We start from the raw sequence: 20963 nt of genomic DNA, 5'->3' as shown, positions 1-20963 counted from the left end.
CGACCGATTCGAATGTTTACTAAGATCTAACAGCCAATCAGAATCGCGCTCGCGCACGGCACCGTACGCGTACGGTAAGCTTACCGTAAGCGCACGGTAAGCGCACGGTAAGCTGCCACAGATATATATATTGATTTAAATGCTATTTTCTCAGGAACTACTGAACAGATTTACACCAGACCTACAAAAGGTACTTCCTTGACCTGTAGACTACCTCTCTGCCAAATTTCAAGTAACTCTGTTCAGCCGTTCGGGCTGTAGCTGTGTCTAAAGGTCCTATGGAAAAATGCATGGGGAAAACGCGTTTTGGGACCCCCCTTTTTTCTCAGCCCCCGCTTGACGAATCCCCCCGAGACTTTCAGGGTAGGAGCGGAGCGTAGCGCCCCATTAGTTTTGAAAATTTCGCGAGGATTCGTCGACCGGCGCCAAAGTTATGCAAAATAGAATGTTGCGGTTTTCCTATGGAAACAGGGTCCTAACTATAACTACCTACTGGCGACCGCCAGTAGGTAATATAGAGAGAGAGTACCCACACACACATATATATGTATACATATATCTATATATATAAATATATATGTGGGCTTGTGCCACAAAAATGTGTTGTAAAGGTCCACAATGTAATGCACTGCATTGTAACGGTCAATGTGTGGTATTGCATGTGTGGTAAAGACATGCATGGTAATGACATGCGTGGTAATGTCATATACCACCAATAAATCAAAACACGCTAGGAACAAACATTGAGGGCCTTCATTACAATGTCGGGTGGGAAGTTTCTGCCTGACACCGCCTCGGATTCGGGAACCGACTGACTTGCGGTCTGAGGTTCCGCCCAACTGATTACGATTTACAGGGGGATCCCTCTGATACCCCCTTGGCCCCCAACCGAAGGCTGCAGGATGAAGGGGGTCCTGCTAGGAATCCCCAAAGTCACTTTACGACTGCCTTTTCGTGTCTGACAGCCCGAATCCGAAAGGCTGCTGGAAATAGACATCGTAATCGGTCAGTTGGAAACGCTGTCCGTAGAGCTGCATGATGCTGTTCCGACCAACACGACTTCTCTGAGAGCCAGTCGGAACCAATTTGGAAGGACCACGAGGTTTACAATCCGACCGCGAACATAGTAATCAGTCGGGCCAATTGTAAACCGACCAAGTTGGTTGGAAGGGTTCCGACGCTGTCTAGGACATTCGGACTGTCAGGCAGAGGCTTTCCACCTGATATTGTAATGAGCCCCTAAATGAAAAATTTAGGCAGGGTTCCTAACATAGCGGCATTTCCCGGAGAAGATCGGTCTCTGTGCCTTGCTTTCAGAGCCCCTACCACACCAGTTGTGGTCTACTGGGAAAACAGGAAACTGTGGAACCAGCAGACAGTGCTGTTAGTACTGGAGTCAACATGTGACTAAATTGTGTCACATGTTGAGAGTTCATGATGATTAATGAAGAGCAGCATGAGGGGGAAATCTGTTAAAAATGACATTGCAGATAGTAAATACCACCATCCTGCAGTACCACACTGGCGTTTAAGCTGTACCCCTCCCCAAAACAGACCTGCTCACCAGTATGCTTTGCACAATGGAAAACTAATATATTGGGGATGCAGCAGACAGGTGAATTAGTGGTATTTCTGTTTTTAAAAGCTACATAAACAAAAAAAGAAGGGCCAATCCATCTTGTGTATAGAATGATGCTGGAGATCCATCTTTCTATCCCTCTTTAGAGTGAGCCTTACTAACTACTTAGTAGTACCTGTAGATTTAATGATAAATAAGTAGAGATCAGAGGCCAAATCATTCAGGGCTGCACCTCCTCCAAGCTGTGAGTAGCCATACTGCAGGAGTCTGTAAAATCCCTAAGAGACATACTCAAACTTGGCAGATTGAAGGAGCTGTTGAAAGCTCGGACGTCACATATTGAAGCTGCGCTCCACAGGGCAATCAAGGTGGAACCATTCAATGTCGTCCAACTGCAGCGTAACCCTAAACCCTCAAAGAGACTGCCTGATGCCAAGAGAATGTGTGGATATTGCAGAGGACAGTCATACAGGTCAACAGACTCCCCAGCTAAAGGATTGAATTGCATTGTATGCAGCAAATATAATCACTTTGCAAAGGTGTGTAGGTCGTCGAAACACAAGACCACAAATAAAACCATTCACACCATTCCCGAAACAGAAGGTGGAATGGAAGACATGGATAATGACAATGTCACTGAATATAAAATGCACACTCTATTGACTGTTAATAACAACACTGCCACCCGCAGGCGGCTCCCCAGTGTCATATCTGTGTTGGCCAACACATGATCACTGCAACTATTGATATGGGAACACCTATAGATATTATGGGCCATATTACACAGAGTGCCCCGGGGCGCAAGGGGTATGTGCACCCAATTTGTGTGTCCCCGGGGCACTTTAGTATTACAGAAGGGGCTGCAGATGCTTGTACTATCCCTTCTCTAATACAGATAGCGCAAGTGCACATGTAGTGCCAGCGCTATCATTAGAGGGCATTCCCTCATTTACATGGGGAGGTGGCCCCGTGCAAATTAAGGAATCACTTGCCTTTAGGAGCTGCACAAAAGGTGGTGCACTTTCAGAGTGCCTCCTGCAGGCAGCCCTTTGATGAGGAGAATGGGGGCCCCATGGACCCTCCAAAGATCCCTTGCAGACACGTACAGTGACTAGCAATGGGATAGGTGGGTGCCGCCTGCACAGTGAAATATGAAGCAACTTCGAAGCAGCCGCTCTGTTGTTTACTTGAATGTGCTGAACCACAGGACAGCACAAGTTCGTGCCTGCTCTGAGAGCAGTGCATTCATGATAATACGGCGCACTCTCCCTGTTTGCACACAGCACACCTATTTAAAGGTGCTCTGTGGTGTAAACAGGGAAAGTGCACTGTATATGTAATATGACCCTATCTTGGCAGACACATATCAGGCCATGCCGAGACCCTCAACATTAGCAAAAGCTACGGTCAGAGTCTTTGCGTGCAGCCATAAACAACCACTGCCCGTGTCTGGGAGTTTTAGTTCCAAAGTCTCACATGGGGGCACGTGTGTCAATACCACCATATACGTGGCAAGAGACATGCTTGTTAGTTGCAACATGGCCAAAACCCTGGGTCAGGTCATGTTCGCCTTCGGGTGCAAGCTGAGGAACTCTTGCACATCCTCGCTGAATTTGAACACCTTTTCAATGGCATCAGCTATTTGCGGGACAAAGTTGTGCAGCTGCACATTGACAAATCAACATAGTCGGTAGCCCTGCAACATCAACGCTTATTGTTTCATCTGAGACTAGTAGTTGAGAAGAAACTTGGCAAGTTAGAATGTGCTGGAAACATTGAGAATTTCACAGGCCCCACACAGTGGGTGTCACCCACTGTGGTAACGAAAAAGCAAACAGAACCCGGAGATGTCCGCATCTTTGTGGACTTGCAGCTCCCTAACATTGCAGTTAGTCAAGAACTTCACCTGACCCACCCCCCAAAATTGAAGACCTCATCAGCAAGCACAATAGGCTCCAATAGTTCTCTAAGGTGGACCTGCAGTCGGGGTACCATCGTCTGCCCATACACCTGGACTCGAGGTACATTATTACGTTCTGAACACTCATGGGGCTCCGGCATTCCCTCTATCTTCACTTGGGAATATTACAGAATAATATCCAGGAACTACTTTCAGGGATGCACGTTTGGAAATATACCTTTTTAGGGGTACACTGGTGCAGGGTCACCCTTTTGTCCACGGGTCCAAAAACCAACAAAGTAAAGATCAGCACTGGAGTTGGGAATAAATAACAAGTTTATTAATCACTCATGAGTGTGACCACGTGCACACAGCACTCCCAAGTGCTGCCTGAGGTAGTACATTGATGTCACAGAACACAGGCCTTATATACAGCTTTTTCTGCACTGGTAAGCATGTGGATGCAAATAGAAGGTACAGGCCTACACAGGAATAGTTACCGACAAACATGGGCAGATGGGAGATCACTTAGTCAGCAAAGTGGGAGGGGTAGCAGGAGTGCTTATGGCAGCAGTAAATGATTGACGGTTGAGTCTGAGACCAGGTGTTCAGGCAGCTACAAACTTTTACCATGCACATTGCTTTTAGCAGAGTCAGGGAGTCAACTAAAATAGACAGCACAGGCAGGGAAAAAGACGAGCAGCAGAGGATGGGTGAATTACAAAGCCAACAAAATGGATGCCATAACCAAGATGGCTTCAGCTTATGCTAACAGAAATTATTTCAGATTTCCGCAGACGACCCTTTTAGCATGAGCTAAGACATTTTTCTTATGCTTCTAAAGGGGTACGATAAATGTTATATATATCAATTAGCATCATATCGCTGACTTATCGGTCTATTGCTAAACGGGCATTTACATTTTGGACATTTGTTTTAGATGGTAGACAAGTAGTACAAGTGGAACAAAGCATTGGCCCGCATTGAATACACAAACAACAAGAGAAGAGAATAACTAAAATTATGAACAAGGCCGACATGGGAACAGTCCAGCCCGAACTGCCAAGCCATATCTTCCCTGGACCGGAAACAAGAATCCTGGGACCGGTTTCTGGCTAATCAGCCGTCATCAGCCAGGCTAGCTTGAATCCAGTGGCAAAGTGAGCAAGGGACCCACGTCTGGGCATACCCTGCCAACTTAGGGCAAGCAAAGCAAACAAAACCACCCCAGTTCAGACATGGCTATATGGCTGATGACGGCTGATTAGCCAGAAACTGGTCCCAGGATGCTTGTTTCCAGTCCAGGGAAGACATGGCTTGGCAGTTTGGGCTGGACTGTTCCCATGAGGCACAGGGTCAGACTGATTTGCATATGGCCATGTCTGAACTGGGGTGGCAGAGTGGGCTAAAGAACGGTGATGGATTAAACCCAGATCAGTTGACTGGGGGTGAGTGCTTGCAATGTTCAATACTCCGTCCATCATCCCCTTTGGTTTTGCTTTGTTCTCCCTAAGTTAGCAGGGTATGCCCAGACGTGGGTCTCTTGCTCACTTTGCCACTGGATTCAAACTAGCATGGCTGATGACGGCTGATTAACCAGAAACCGGTCCCAGGATGCTTGTTTCCGGTCCAGGGAAGACATGGCTTGGCAGTTGGGCTGGACTGACCCCATGAGGCACAGGGTCAGACTGATTTGCATATGGCCATGTTTGAAATGGGATGGCGGAGTGAGCTAAAGAATGATGATGGATTAAACCCAGATCAGTTGACTGGGGGTGAGTGCTTGCAATGTTCAACACGTCCATCATCCCCTTTGGTTTTGCTTTGTTAGAAGGCATTCTGACATTCAATAGTCCATGGGAAAGGCATCGGAGAGTCTTTAGTCATAAAGGTTCAATAATGTGTGTAAAACTGCCTACAAAAAAAAAGGTGAGGCCAATCAGGTGAGGCCAATCAGTGGACGAACATCCTTCTGAATGCGGGGTACAGGAGTGTGTAGAATGGTCTGAATGCAGTTTGGTGTGAGTGCATGTCCACCCTTAGACAGGAGGTGGCCTAAATAGGTAACCTGCTGTCTACAAAATTTTAATTTCTTTCTATAGACTTGGTGATGAAGGGAGGCAAGAAATAGTAACAATGACAGTGTTCCTTCTTCACACTAGGTAAGGGCGCCAGAGCGGCATCCTCATTGATAAGACAGTATCTCTCAACCATTGGATAATTGTTAGTTAAAATAACACGCACGCCTTCCGGAAAACAAGGTATTGTGGCACGAAGATATTTAGGCATATCGATACCCACAATATTGTCAGGTGTGGTAGGGGAAAGATAAAAATGGACATGCTGTAGTGAATTTGTCAAGTTCAAATTCAAGTGACTGTGAAAGTGGGCTAGGTGTAGGTGTCCCATTGAATCCTATCAATGTTATCATTGTGCCGGACAGGCGAGCCCTAGGAACCAATTTTTTAGACAGAGCACTACAGGTAGCCCCTGTATCAACCAGACACCGATCAGTAAATCTCAAAACATCTGCGTCAACATAAGGACCCAGTTGATCTACTGGCACCTCAACCGGTTCCTAACCTCATCCTAGGCATCCCCATGCATAATCGGAATCTGCAAGGGCATCAGCAGAATTATCAGACATTTGATATTGATTTTGTTTATCAAAAGTATTAGAGTAATTTGGCCTTTGTTCAACTGCTTCAAATCTAGGGCGAGCTCCTGTACCTCCCCTGTTTCCTGAATTCCCTGGGCGTCCTCTCATACTTCCCCTTCCCCGCTTATACTGATGACCTCGCAAAAGAGGGCACTCAGAATGCCAATGCCCAGTCTCCTTACAATAAGCACTGATCAGGGGACAAATGTTCTCAAGGGAGAGGGGGTACTCCAGGTGTATACATTGCACGTCCGTCTTTCCACCTCCCCTAAGTGGTGGACCATATATTTGTGCCAACATAACTTTTGTTTTTAAAGCTTTATCCTTCTTATCCTCCCTGCCTTTCACTTCCTGTTCCTGTCGCTCATAATATTGGACCATAGTCAAAAAAGAAATTGGGTAAGACGTAGTCCAAGAACTCTCACTGGCCTTTAAACGACTAGCTATTTCTGGTAACATATTAACGACAAATTTATCGACAATCAAATGCTGACCCATATCATCGGCCAATAACTGACCACTAAAATCAAGGAATGTTTTCTCAAACCTTGAAAAGATGTCAGAGACTAACTCATCCCTTTTCTGTTTACAGGACGCTAACGTAGTCCAATCTATTTTCTTAGGGGTATGAGAGTATTTAACTTACCCACAATAGCGTTAGGAAGATCTAATATATCCTTCTGAGGTTCCTGCGCAGGCTCCCTTTCCGCATCTATTTGTTCTAAATGTACCCAGGTATCACCATATGCTACATTGTCATCTATTTTACGTATTGTTCTCCACATATCAGGGGGCAAAATAAGTCCAAAGAACATATCAATATCTGGCAAGGTCATAGTGCAGGAGCTAATGGCTCCTTCCGCCTCCTCATAGAAGGCGGCAGGATTTTTCCGGGGGTCGGGCAAAGCAGCTTGAAGAGCCATCACATCAGCTCTACTCCAAAGAGTATAAACCCAATATATAAAATATCCCCTTGGCTCTAATTCCTGAGAAATTAATCTATAATCAAATATTACCTCCCAAACGAATTTTTCTACAAAATAAAATTGCTCTGCACTGTTTCACTGTTGAACCATAGTTAAAATGAGTGATGCCGCGTGAGGCCGGCGAACCTCCTCCCTAGCAGCTGCTTTTAAATTATCTTTTTCTGCTCTAGTCAAAGTAGAGCGAGTCTGTCGCCCATCTTGGATATCTGTATCTTTTTCTTCTGAAGACAAATGCTCCTTATCAAAAACCTCATCCTCAGGGGCACTTGGAGTGGGGAATTTATACGGGGTGGGTGTTGATCTAAGAGGATGAAGTCATCCTGAGGTTTATTAAGTATGGGATAAATAGGGCGCCTAATAGGGTACTGGCCATTCACCTCTAATCGATGTTCCCTATCTTCTTTTTCTATATTTTCTTTCTTTTTTTTATTCTAGCGCTTTTTGATATATCGTTTTTCGTTGTTCTTTTTCTGCTATAGCTTCTGCTTTTTCACTCTCTCTCGTACTTCTTTCTCCCACATACACACACAATCAAACATATCCTGTCTATTTTTTCTTTCAAATAAACACTACTCTACATATTGAACCTTTTTAAAATCAAATGACCCATTCACAGACCGGGTCTCCAATGGGGTCCCACAACGGGCGCTAACTGTGGAAATATATCTTTTTAGGGGTACACTGGTGCAGGATCACCCTTTTGTTCACGGGTTCAAAAAGCAACAAAGTAGAGATCAGCACTGGAGTTGGAAATAAATAACAAGTTTATTAATCACTCATAAGTAGGACCACGTCCACACAGCACTCTCAAGTGCTGCCTGAGGTAGTACATTGAAGTCACAGAACACAGGCCTTTAATACAGCTTTTTCTGCACTGCTAAGCATGTGGATAAAAATAGAAGGTGCAGACCTACACAGGAATAGTTATCGACAAACATGGGTGGATGGGAGATCCCTTAGTCAGCAAAGTGGGAGGGGGAGCAGGAGTGCTTATGGCAGCAGTAAATGATTGACAGTTGAGTCTGAGACCAAGTGTTCTGGCAGCTACAAACTTTTCGCATGCACATTGCTTTTAGCTGAGTCAGGAAGTCAACTGAAATAGACAGCACAGGCAGGGAAAAAGACAAGCTGCAGAGGATGGGAGAATTACAAAGCCAACAAAATGGATGCCACAACTAAAATGGCTTCAGCTTATGCTAACAGAAATTATTTCAAATTTCCACACACGGATTCATTAATGTCACTGATGACATATTGAGATTCGCAAAATTAGTGAGAGAGCCTCATGAGTGTCTTCTGGGAGTACTGAAACAGATCCAGGACTTGGGGCTCATGCGCCACCGGGAGAAGCGTGAATACATGAAACAACAGATCAGTTTCTTCAGGTACACATTCTCGGCGAATTGCGTAGCCCCACACCCTGAAAAGGTGAGGGATGCCAGGGATGCACCCACATAGACCAACGTAGCCAAGGTGCGGAGCTTCTTAGACAGGGTAAACCAATGAGGCAGATTCATCCACTGGGCATGCAGACACTCTAATCTGGACATCTATGGGCACCCCTTTGTGGTGACAACAGATCACAAGCTGTTTATCCCATTGTTTCAGGGCACTGCATCCAAACCACTGCTTAACATCAAGAAGTGGATGCTTCAGTTGTAAGATTATGACTGCTGGGTGCCAGTCTGGTGCCAACAACCCAGCCGACTACCTGTCTTGCCATCAGTGTGAGGTCACTCAAAAGAAAACCAAGGATGCTGAAGACACAGAGGAGTATGTGACGTATGTGATAGAAAGATCCAGGCCACTGCCTACGTCATTGGACATGATCCACAGTGCAGCTGAATAGGACGATTGTCTACAACTAGCTCCGGCTGCAGTCCAGTCAGGGAGGTGGAGCTCCCTTAAGAAACATAGAGCCTACCAAACGCTTGAGGCAAAGAGAACTTTAGAGTTGCTCCACCATGTATGTCACAAGCTTTTTACCGATGCAAACAAATGCCTACTGCGAAGGCCCCATTTAGAGATTACGGGCTGTCTCACCACACAAGCAGTGCAACTTGCCAACAGTGGTCACCAAGGCATGGTGAAAACCAAGAACCGCCTCAGGACTAAAGTATGGTCCCCACTCATGGATGAGATGATTGAAGCCAATGGGCGATCCTGTCAAAGGTGCGAAATCACAAACCTGCCTGATGCACCTCCCCGAGCGATTATGAAGCGAGGCCCCCAGTAACCGTAGGTGTGCTCTAGCCAAGACTTTGGGTGCCTTCCTGACAGGCAATATACCTTAGTCTTAATCAATGAATATACTAAATATCCAGAGGTGGAGCTGTTAACATCCTAAGCGGCAACCAAAGTCATCCCCAAGCTCATGAAAACAATGGCCACGCACGGGCTCCTGCAAGAGCTCTGAACTGACATACCTACAATTCTGGGGTATCAGGGACAAGCGAGCAACTCCCCTGTAGCCTCAAGCTAATGGGGAGGCTGGGAGCTTCATGCGCTCCCTTAACAAAGTGATTTGCATCGCACATGCCAAACAGCAACCAATGGAATGTGTGGTCTATGCATTCCTGCGAGAATATCGCCAAACCTTGCATTCAACCACAGGGCAACCCTGGGACAAGCCAACATGGGGCGGGTATTAACTGACACCATTCCACACTACCCTAAGTAGACGTCGCCACTCATTGATGATGCTCTAACACTTCAGAGAAGGTGAAACACAAACCACAAGGCGAGTGTCCGACATGGAGCTCGGCTGTAGAAACTCCACCCGGTGACGTGATGTTTGTGAAAGATAGGCACCCAGGCAGCAATTTCAGACTCCCCTTTGAAAACCGCCCATTGGTCATAACATGACACCAGGGCATGGTGATCACTGCTAAGTCTGGGTGGTGAACTTTGCTCACGGAGTTTGCGGAGTTTTCGGAACTCCGCGTCACATGGAGTTCCAAAAAACTCCACTTCGCGGAGTGGAGATTTTTCCCTCGCGCGCATTCATCAATGTCAAGTTGGCGAGCGCGAGCGAGGAAAATCCACCTCCTGGTGAGACTTTTCCTTGTTCACGATCGTCAACATCAAATTGGCGAGCGCGGGTGTAGCATATCAACCCCCTGGCGAGACGTCTCAATGCGGGCAGTCAGATTTCTCATTGCAAGAGGTCGCGTATGCTCGCGACCGCTCACATTGAGAAACCACCCGCCCGCCTTGAGAAAGCTGCTGCTCGTGTAAAAATCTACTTGAGCGGCACAAAGGAAGCAGCCCCCGCTTGTGCTGTGCATGATGCTGTTCGCGATGATTGCACAGTGCGGACAAGGACCTGGCACAGAAAATCACAGCAAACTGCATTTATCTAAAGAAAATCCGCCGCTCGCTGAGCTCCGCGTAGTGTGGCTGAGTTTTTTTTGCACTTCGCGGAGTTCCCTATAGCAGAACTCTGAAAACTCCACCCAGGCCTCATCATCGCCCAGCGAGATGATGATGAAGAAATCACTCAAAACATCTCATTCTTTAAGCCTGCCAGGGCAGACAATGAGATAAGCCTGGATACCCCCAAAGCCGGAGAACAAACACACCATCATACTGACAAGACCCCGCCAACGACGACGACTGGACCGCCAGAAGATAGTGTTGATCCTGGCCCCACTGACCCGATTAGTGACCAACTACTTGGCCCTCTCACGAGGCCAAAAGTGACCTCTGCCAGCGCTCAGACTCCCATCACTAGTCGTTGAGACCCTAGCGACAGGGGTAACTGCACGAAGTACCCCTGCGGAATAATCCAGCACTGTCTGTCTGACTCAAGTCTGTATGTTGTGAACGAGCTACAATTGTTAGAACTTCCAGTTTGATTTGTCCAAGTTATTGAGTTAATTGGTTGATGAATGCAAGGAGGGGTGTAATGTTGATTATACTATCTGGGAAGGGGGAAACTGGAAGAAACCCCCACAGACATGTGTCTGTTTGCTCTCCCCACATGCTGCCTGCTGCGGCAAAAAAAGCTGAGGGCAGGGCTGTGAAGGCAGTCACCCACCGGACACCGCGAACCGCACACGGCTCCAAGTGTTATTTAGCGCAGCACATGTGCTGCGCACTACTAGGCCTCACCGTGGCTACAGTGTCGTGGCTGAGAATTGTTAGCACTGTCCCTTTAAATGTATTTCAGATTTACTGAAAAGGCCCACTGTTGTCCCAAAGAAGATCCTGTTGTGAACTGTATTCATTCATTATTAACAGCCACACAGAAGCTTTTGTGCTTGCCCTTGGCTAGCAGATACAGCTCTAGTCCAGAGTCCGCATCACCACTTAGAAACATTCTATTGACCCTCAGGAAGGGGACACAAGGTTTTTACAAGCTGCTTCTGTCTAACCAAGAGGTGCGTATCAATATTCATCAATTATTAGAAATCCACAAAATCAATTACAAAGATATCATAGCAGAAAAATGAATGTGCACAAATGTAAAACTTTCTGAATGCCGTAGTTGAATCGTGTAAAAAGCGACGGTGAGTAATGTTTCCGCATCACACTGGTTTGCTGTATATGCCCCATTCCAAGTTCTGCTTTGTTCTAGGAGGAATAAGATAAGAAATGGTCTTTGTGACAGTTTTTTTATTTGGCGGTGGCATAATGTTTCCCTTATTGCACTGTTTTATCCCTAACATTTCCATCAGATAATACTGAGGAAACTGTATGTGCAAAATCCCAGGAGTGCAGTTTACTCAGAACCCATAATGTGCGCTAAGTGTTAAGCAGGGTGCAAATAAAAGCCAAGCCTGGTTTTCCACTTGCGGTAACACTTAGATATGAGGCCGTGGTGTTGTTTACAAAAATAAAAAAACTAGATTATAACGGGAGTCAAAACATGCAATTTAAAAGCATAGATGAGGTGATTTGATATTTTATATTTCGGACCACAAAATATAAAAAACAAAAAAAGTTGGTCCGTGGCGGGTGGGTATTTCTTAGGAGAATAATTTGAAATCGCTAGTAGGTTTGTTTTTGTCCTGGTAAATATGGCCGCACTCACAAAAGTCGGCCTTACAAGCTGATATTTACTATTGTTGACCATCGAACAAGTTATCAGGATAGTAAACATGTTTTAGCATTAGGTACCATGCATAGTGGCCCGTAGAAGAAGTGGAGGGCGACCTCGGCTCAGTTGAGATTCGGTCACAGGCACGGATTTCTACAGCAGGCACAGTAACCCACCAAGCTATGTTCTTTACGGTTAGAGCTTCTGGAAAAGGCATTAGCACAGAAGAAAAGTAGGTCAAATACCAGGCGGACCTGAGCAGTGATTTACCTTCCCCAGCCAAGCGAATAGTCTCAGGAGTGCTTTACCCCTGTTAAGGAAGGTAAGGGTGGAGATGTGATGTTGGCCCTGTGAGACTGCCAACAAGCTGTGTAAGTGTAAAGTGTAAATGTCAGGTTACATAAATGGCATTTCAAATAACAGCTTTCTAAGCACTTCAAATGTTATCTCATATAGGAGCAGAGGCGCGTACGTAGGCACATGTTGTCAAATTAATTTGCCCACGATCAAAAAGTATGTTGAAGTTGGGAATTTACAACACGGGCATTGAAAGCGTTTACAACACCGCATTAGCATTCTTTCCACGTACACAATTTTACAAAACAGTAAACAATACACGTTCATAAACGATGGATCTTCAAATTCCAACACAGAACTGGTCCTATAGAAAAGGCAGCCCGGTTGGTTGTGCTCGTGCTGTAGACTCGTATCCTCCTTTTCTCGTTGGGCATAAATCTCTCTCTCAGGAACACACCAGAAACGCCCAAGCAGATTCTGAATACGTTCATCCGCAGCAGAAATTGACGTGTTCAAAAACACAAACCAAGTTAGCAGAACAATTTATTCTCTAAAATGCCATGGGGAAATGGCACATGTTGAGGTTTGAAAGCACACTATACGTTTTGGCAATGTTAGACCCTTGATGATATTGTATTGGAAAGTATAACTTAACTGGGAGAGCAATAGGAATAGTACTAAAGGGTGCCACTCCGCATTCTGGACACACCCCAGAGCGCAGAGCGGGTCTTGTACCTCTCGATGGTGCTGCATCCAACTCCTTGCTAATATTGATAGTTTAAAATTTGTATTTTCACCACAAATTCTGCCACTGTCAGGGACATTTGGGGTAGTGAGCTGAAAATGGTTAGCGGTTCTCGTATAGCCACCACGGTCGGCACACCACTCCCTTTACACAGCTCTCCGCCCTAGGGGTCTAACCCCCATTTACCTCTCACTCTACCCCCAGCCCCTCCCACCTCCCCACACTCAACACAATTGTATGGTTCAGTCACTTCACAGCGCTAACTATATATATATTACCTAATTCCTTCATTCATCCACTTACAGTCTGACATCGGGAGCACCGGAAAGTACGCCCTACCTTGGAATGGATGTAGGCGCTTGAAACTTCAAACATTTTACAAGTTAAACGTCCTCAATTTCCCGCTCTCTCCCTTTCAGTTGATGGTCCACGGATCTCTCACATTATAGCCCTGTCTCGCGCCATCCTGAGTACCTGGACAGGGCGCGGAGCGTTCTACACCCCCATCCCACCTCGCGCCCCCGATGATACATGGACACGCTCGCGAAACACCTGTGAACCTCCAAGTAAAAACAACGTGGCGCACGGGACTTGGCGAGAGCCGCCGAATCACCTTCATAAATAAATGCATAACGGGGGTGAGTTGTATTTTTCAGGAAAGCGCCCACTTACCTGAGACCTTGTCGTCGTGAACGAAGGATTCCAAGGTGACCTCGCTGTCGGGGTACAGTTAGGACGGGCGCCAGAGAAGGGTGAAAGGAAAACAATGAGTAGGTGGGCAGGAGACTAAAGGAGAGGTAATGCAGAGAGTGGTGGGCGAGGCTCCTGGGTGGTGTCCTTGGAGGGGTGACGTTCGCAGAGCCTGCGTGAGAAGGTGCAGAGTAGTGATGTACAGAGTGTGCCTCCTCCGTACCACGGGGTGGTGTACTGGCGGGGAGTGGCGTGTGTGTGAGGGGGGGGGGGGGGGGGGATGAAGTTTGCAGAAAGGGCTGGGGGTACGGAGCTTGAGTTAGAGATGCTGCCGCCTCAGTTACAGGGCGTGGTGTGATGGTACGGCTCCGGGTCCAGGCACAGTGCAGCGCAGGGTGAGCAGGAAACGCCCCGGCAAGTCCTTGCCTGAGGGGTGGACCTCCGCGGAGCTCCGATGCAAGCTGAGGCCGGACCGGTCAGCCTCGGACCGTGGCGCTTGAAGAGCTCCTGTGCCTGTCCAGAGGGCTCAGGTTATTGAGTTTCCTTTGTCAGTGTGTCTAGCGAGCCCCAGAGATTGTGGAGCTCATGTGTCTGTTGAGACCCTGACACTGCGGAGTCTGCTGAGCCCATGTGTCTATCAAGCCCCTGAGATTGTGAAGTCTTCTCAGTCCATGTGTCTAATACGCTCCAGGGACTGTGGAGTCTGCTGATCCCATGTGTCTGTTGAGACCCTAAAACTGCAGAGTCTGCTGAGCCCAAGTGTCTGTTGAGACCCTAAGACTGCGGAGTCTGCTGAGCCCATGTGTCTGTTGAGACCCTGAGACTGTGGAGTCTGCTGAGCCCATGTGTCTATCAAGCCCCTGAGACTGCAGAGTCTGCTGAGCCCATGTGTCTATCAAGCCCCTGAGATTGTGAAGTCTTCTCAGTCCATGTGTCTAATACGCTCCAGGGACTGTGGAGTCTGCTGATCCCATGTGTCTGTTGAGACCCTAAAACTGCGGAGTCTGCTGAGCCCATGTGTCTATCAAGCCCCTGAGACTGCGGAGTCTGCTGAGCCCATGTGTCTATCAAGCCCCTGAGACTGCGGAATCTGCTGAGCCCATGTGTCTATCAAGCCCCTGAGATTGTGGAGTCTTCTGAGCCCATGTGTCTAATACGCTCCAGGGTCTGTGGAGTCTGCTGAGCCCATGTGTCTGTTGAGACCCTGAAACTGCGGAGTCTGCTGAACCCATGTGTCTATCAAGCCCCTGAGATTGTGAAGTCTTCTCAGTCCATGTGTCTAATACGCTCCAGGGACTGTTGAGTCTGCTGATCCCATGTGGCTGTTGAGACCCTAAAACTGCGGAGTCTGCTGAGCCAAAGTGTCTGTTGGGACCCTGAGACAGCGGAGTCTGCCGAGCCCAAGTGTCTGTTGAGAACCTAAGACTGCGGAGTCTGCTGAGCCCATGTGTCTGTTGGGACCCTGAGACTGTGGAGTCTGCTGAGCCCATGTCTCTGTTGAGCCCTTCAAACTGCGGAGTCTGCTGAGCCCATGTGTCTATCAAGCCCCTGAGCCTGCAGAGTCTGGTGAGCCCATGTGTCAAATACGCTCCAGGGACTGTAGAGTCTGCTGAGCCCATGTGTCTGTTGAGACCCTGACACTGCGGAGTCGGCTGAGCCCAAGTGTCTGTTGGGACCCTGAGACTGCGGAGTCTGCTGAGCCCATGTGTCTGCTGAGACCCTGAGACTGAAGAGTGTGCTGAGCCCATGTCTCTGTTGAGCCCTTCAGTCTGCAGAGTCTGTTGAGCCCATTTCTCTGTTGAGACCCTGAGACTGCGGAGTCTGCTGAGCCCATGTGTCTGTTGAGACCCTAAAACTGCGGAGTCTGCTGAGCCCATGTGTCTGTTGAGACCCTGAGACTGCGGAGTTTGCTGAGTCCATGTGTCTGTTGAGACCCTGAGACTGCGGTGTCTGCTGAGCCCATGTGTCTGTTGAGACCCTGAGACTGCAGAGTCTGCTGAGCCCATGCTTCTGGTCAGCTCCAGAGACTGTGGATTCTGCTGAGCCCCTGAGTGTAGCACCTGGCACTGGATGCCATGTGTCTGGTCAGCCCTTGAGACTGTGAGATCTGCCTGTATCAAGCTTGTCGCTGAGACCATAGAGCCTTCTCAGCTAAATGCCAAGCACCTGTTCTTCCTCAACACTGAGAACGGGGGAGCCAATGGGTCTGGTAAGCCCCTGAGGGTGTGGAGTTATCGGAGCCCCTGGCTCTGGTCAGACTCAGATGGTGTAAAGGTCGTGGTCCCCTGTGTGCTGTCATTGGCTGAGAAAGCAAGATTTGTTGATTCCTGGTGTCTCGTCAATCCATGAGGGTGTGGAGTTTGCGGATTCCCTGTGTCTCGTCAATCCGTGAGGATGTGGCGTTTGCTGATTCACTGTGTCTTGTCAGTTCGTGAGGGTGTGGAATTTGCTGATTCCATGTATCTGATCAGTCAATGAGGGTGTTGGGTTTGCTGATTCTCTGTGTCTTGTCAGAACGCGAGGGTGTGAAATTTGCTGATTCCATGTGTCTGATCAGTCAGTGAGGGTGTGGGGTTTGCTGATTCCCTGTGTCTGGTCAGTCTGTTAGGGTGTGGAATTGTTTGACTCACTGTGTCTCGTCAGTCCATGAGGTGTGGAGTTTGCTGATTCCCCGTGTCTGGGTAGTCTGTGAGGGTGTGGAGTTTGCTGATTCCCTGTGTCTCGTCAGTCCATGAGGGTGTGGAGTTTTCTGATTCCCAGTGTCTGGTTAGTCCGTGAGGGTGTGGAGTTTGCTGATTCCCTGTGTCTTTTTAGTCCATAAGGGTGTGGAGTTTGCTGATTCCCTGTGTCTCGTCAGTCTGTGAGGGTGTGGCATTTGCTAATTCCGTGTGTCTCATCAGTCCGTGAGGGTGTGGAGTTTGCTGATTCCCTTTGTCTGGTCAGTCCTTGAGGGTGTGGAGTTTGCTGATTCCCTGTGTCCCGTCAGTCTGTGAAGGTGTGGCGTTTGCTGAATCCTGTGTCTCGTCAGTCCATGAGAGTGTGGAATTTGCTGATTCCCTGTGTCTGGTCAGTCCATTAGGGCAGGGAGTTTGCTGATTCCCTGTATCTGGTCTGTCCATGAGGCTGTGGAGTCTGCTGATTCCCTGTGTCTGGTCTGTCCGTGAGAGTGTGCAGTTTGCTGATTCCCTGTGTCTGGTCAGTCCGTGAGGGTGTGGAGTTTGCTGATTCCCTGTGTCTTGTCAGTCTGCGAGGGTGTGGAATTTGCTAATTCCATGTGTCTGAACAGTCAGTGAGGGTGTGGGGTTTGCTGATTCCCTGTGTCTGGTCAGCCTGTTAGGGTGTGGAGTTTTTTGACTCCCTGTGTCTCGTCAGTCCGTGAGGTGTGGAGTTTGCTGATTCCCCATGTCTGGTTAGTCTGGGAGGGTGTAGAGTTTGCTGATTCCCTGTGTCTCGTCAGTCCGTGAGGGTGTGGAGTTTGATGAGCCTCTGTGTCTTGTCAGTCCGTGAGGGTGTGGAGTTTGCTGATTCCCTGTGTCTCGTCAGTACGTGAGGGTGTGGAGTTTGCTGATTCCATGTGTGTGATCTCTCAGTGAGGGTGTGGAGTTTGCGGATTCCCTGTGTCTGGTCAGTCCGTGAGGGTGTGGAATTTGCTGATTCCCTGTGTCTGGTCAGTCTGTGAGGGTGTGGAGTTTGCTGATTCCCTGTGCTTCGTCAGTCTGTCAAGGTGTGGAGTTTGCTTATTCCCTGTGTCTCATCAGTCCATGAGGGTGTGGAGTTTGCTGATTTCCTGTGTCTGGCCAATCCGTGAGGGTGTGGATTTTGCTGATTTTCTGTGTCTGGTCAGTTCGTGAGGGTGTGGAGGTTGCTGATTCCCTGTGTCTGGTCAGTCCATGAGGGTGTGGAGTTTGCTGATTCCCTGTGTCTCGTCAGTCTGTGAGGGTGTGGAGTTTGCTGATTCACTGTATCTGGTCAGTCCGTGAGGATGTGGAGTTTGCCGATTTCCTGTGTCTGGTCACTCCATGAGGGTGTGGAGTTTGCTGATTCCTTGTGTCTGGTCAGTCCGTGAGGTTGTGGACTTTGCTGATTCCCTGTGTCTCGTCAGTCTGTGAGGATGTGGAGTTTGCTGATTCCCTGTGTCTGGTCAGTCCTTGAGGGTGTGGAGTTTGCTGATTCCCTGTGTCTCGTCAGTCTGTGAAGGTGTGGCGTTTGCTGAATCCCTGTGTCTCGTCAGTCCGTGAGTGTGTGGAATTTGCTGATTCCCTGTGTCTGGTCAGTCCATTAGGGCGGGGAGTTTGCTGATTCCCTGTGTCTGGTCTGTCCATGAGGCTGTGGAGTCTGCTGATTCCCTGTGTCTGGTCTGTCCGTGAGGGTGTGCAGTTTGCTGATTCCCTGTGTCTGGTCAGTCCGTGAGGGTGTGGAGTTTGCTGATTCCTGTGTCGCATCAGTCCGTGAGGGTGTGGAGTTTGCTGAGCCTCTGTTTCTCTTCAGTCTGTGAGGGTGTGGAGTTTGCTGATTCCCTGTGTCTTGTCAGTCCGCGAGGGTGTTGAATTTGCTGATTCCATGTGTCTGATCAGTCAGTGAGGGTGTGGGGTTCGCTGATTTCCTATGTCTGGTCAGTCTGTTAGGGTGTGGAGTTTTTTGACTCCCTGTGTCTCATCAGTCCGTGAGGTGTGGAGTTTGCTGATTCCCCGTGTCTGGTTAGTCTGTGAGGGTGTGGAGTTTGCTGATTCCCTGTATCTCGTCAGTCCGTGAGGGTGTGGAGTTTGCTGATTCCCTGTGTATGGTTAGTCCGTGAGTGTGTGGAGTTTGCTGATTCCCTGTGTCTTTTTAGTCCATAAGGGTGTGGAGTTTGCTGATTCCCTGTGTCTCGTCAGTCTGTGAGGGTGTGGCATTTGCTAATTCCGTGTGTCTCATCAGTCCGTGAGGGTGTGGAGTTTGCTGATTCCCTGTGTCTGGTCTGTCCGTGAGAGTGTGCAGTTTGCTGATTCCCTGTGTCTGGTCAGTCTTTTAGGGTGTGGAGTTTTTTGACTCCCTGTGTCTCATCAGTCCGTGATGTGTGTAGTTTGCTGATTCCCCGTGTCTGGTTAGTCTATGAGGGTGTGGAGTTTGCTGATTCCCTGTGTCTCGTCAGTCCGTGAGGGTGTGGAGTTTGCTGAGCCTCTGTGTCTTGTCAGTCCGTGAGGGTGTGGAGTTTGCTGATTCCCTGTGACTCGTCAGTACGTGAGGGTGTGGAGTTTGCTGATTCCATGTGTCTGATCTCTCAGTGAGGGTGTGGAGTTTGCTTATTCCCTGTGTCTGGTCTGTCTGTGTGGGTGTGGAGTTTGCTGATTCCCTGTGCCTCGTCAGTCTCTCAGGGTGTGGAGTTTGCTGATTCCCTGTGTCTCGTCAGTCCATGAGGGTGTGGAGTTTGCTGATTCCCTGTGTCTGGCCAATCTGTGAGGGTGTGGATTTTGCTGATTTTCTGTGTCTGGTCAGTTCGTGAGGGTGTGGAGTTTGCTGATTCCCTGTGTCTGGTCAGTCCATGAGGGTGTGGGGTTTGCTGATTCCCTGTGTCTCGTCAGTCTGTGAGGGTGTGGAGTTTGCTGATTCGCTGTATCTGGTCAGTCTGTGAGGATGTGGAGTTTGCTGATTTCCTGTGTCTGGTCACTCCATGAGGGTGTGGAGTTTGCTGATTCCTTGTGTCTGGTCAGTCCGTGAGGTTGTGGACTTTGCTGATTCCCTGTGTCTCGTCAGTCAATGGGCTTGTGGAGTTTGCTGATTCCCTGTGTCTGGTCAGTCCCCGAAGGTGTGGAGGAGCCTCTGTGCCTAGTCAGTCCGTGAGGGTGTGGAGTTTGCTGATTCCCTGAGAATCGTCATTTTATGAGGGTGTGGTGTTTGCTGAGCCTGTGTCTTGTCAGTCCGTGAGGGTGTGGAGTTTGCTGATTCCCTGTGTCTCGTTAGTTCATGAGGATGTGGAGTTTGCTGGTTCCCTGATTCTCTTCAGTCTGTGAGGGTGTAGAGTTTGCTGAGCCTCTGTGCCTTGTCAGTTTCGTGAGGGTGTGGAGTTTGCTGATTCCCTGTGTCTCGTCAGTCCGTGAGACTGTGGAGTCATTTCAGCTGTTGTATCTGATCAGCCCCTAATAATATGGAATTTTGTAGACCAATGGGTCTTTTCAGCTCCTGTGCTATGTTGAAATACTGAAGCCTCCTTATGAGTGAAGGGCATGGTATTTCAAGTGTGCATCATTACTGCGTTACTCTGTGGTTTCCATTCAGAAATAAGGAATAGCTGTGGGAATGATTTTTTTGCATTGATTCGGCATGTCCTCATTACTCAACTCTCCCCCCCCCCCCCCCACATGTCACCAGATTTTTCCGGGGGGAAAAAGTGGAAAACCTGATAATTGGGTTTTGCCTCTGTATTAATAATACCGAATGAGGGGATAACTGCCTTTAGTGGCCCCATCGCAATTAAAAGTGACTTACAAATGAGACCATAAGTCAGGGTTGCTGAGTGAATCATGATGATGGCTAGACAGAACTCTTGTCTCTTAGAATCAAGGGGCATATTTATCGAAGAGACACATCGCACTTGCATCACGCAAGGGGGTGTAAGTGCGACACAACTACTAAGTTAGATTTTTATTTTTTATTTTTTTTTATCTTTTTTTTTTTTTTTTGTCCTCATTTGCCTGACCCTCAATGTTGGACAGGCCGACCACCCCACTCGTACACAGGTTGTTGAAGTGGTGGCATACCCACCCCAACATCCGAGGGGCTTTCACAGACTCCATCTCGGCATGTTACAGCCTGCCGGACCATTAGTGGACCTAGACAAACAAAAGCCCGGTCCAGGGAGTATTCAAGGCATAATCATAGGACCCGGGAAAAAAAAAAAAAAAAAAACCCCGGACACTATCGCCATTCGATCAGCAAGTTCCAAAAAATTAGATTGTGTTTACTGCATGATCTGTTAAGGTCCGCTTTAGATGTTTCGTATAGAGATGAAAGCCACCCTGAATGTAATGGGGCTGTTTTCTCCGTCCAGTGAATACAAATTTGCCTTCTGGCCAATAGCATTGCGTAG

The 20963-nt window shown here is 48.1% G+C and overlaps 1 protein-coding gene across 1 annotated transcript in view; it reads right to left on the bottom strand.

The window, feature by feature from the left end:
- Positions 1–14251, bottom strand: part of LOC146858394 (transient receptor potential cation channel subfamily V member 1-like) — a 536776-nt gene extending 522525 nt beyond the window's left edge. Inside the window, 1 exon segment of the mRNA XM_085649314.1 lies at positions 13880–14251. The gene's annotated coding sequence lies outside the window, so the exon portion shown is untranslated.
- Positions 14252–20963: the final 6712 nt, after the last annotated feature.

The sequence above is a fragment of the Triturus cristatus genome, chromosome 3_2 (genome assembly GCF_964204655.1).
Source record: "Triturus cristatus chromosome 3_2, aTriCri1.1, whole genome shotgun sequence".
Taxonomy (NCBI): domain Eukaryota; kingdom Metazoa; phylum Chordata; class Amphibia; order Caudata; family Salamandridae; genus Triturus; species Triturus cristatus.
The sequence above is the reverse complement of the archived record's forward strand: the minus strand, read 5'-3'. Positions and strand labels throughout refer to the sequence as shown.